Raw genomic sequence first — 637 nt, 5'->3', positions numbered from 1 at the left:
CCCAAAAAAATTAAATATGTAATTTTAGGCAAAATGCAAAGGCTGTTTTTGATCGCAATTAGCCATTTATCATATTGATCAACGAAGATGTCAGGTTTAGACATGGAATCCAACTGCAAATGCACAGACAAGTTTGGACTTTTAGAAATTTGATGTGGTTCTTGAAAATTGCAAGAAAAGTTTCTGAAAGTTAAGTTTTGCTGTGCTTCATTTACGTGGGCTTCCTCCATATACACCCACATATGCCCAGTTGCTTGTTGCAATGGCAGATAAATTGTATTTAATGCTTTCACGACAGTTGTATAATTGTTTGTGCATGGGCACATCTAACACAGGTGTGAAAATAGGGCCTTTAGTGTAAATAACACGGTGGTGAATATACTATAGTTGCCGAAGAGAGAGTGTTAAAAGTGTGTTTTAAGAAAGCTGTGTATGGAAGTTCAAATCCAGAGGACCAAAAGTGTCCACAGTTAAATGAACGCATGCAAAAACAAAATGCAATGGCAGAATAGTACCAGTAATGTGTCATACAGTGTTTGAAAACATTAGTCCTGTGCTCAAAGAATTAGTCTTGACTTGTGCATTTGGCATGGGACAAAAGAGGCACTCGGAGCCTTTAAAACCCTCAGGCTCTGCA

Source organism: Sinocyclocheilus grahami, unplaced genomic scaffold (assembly GCF_001515645.1).
Source record: "Sinocyclocheilus grahami isolate Dianchi unplaced genomic scaffold, SAMN03320097.WGS_v1.1 scaffold43.1, whole genome shotgun sequence".
In the NCBI taxonomy this organism is placed as follows: Eukaryota; Metazoa; Chordata; class Actinopteri; order Cypriniformes; family Cyprinidae; genus Sinocyclocheilus; species Sinocyclocheilus grahami.
This window is presented reverse-complemented; position numbering follows the sequence as displayed.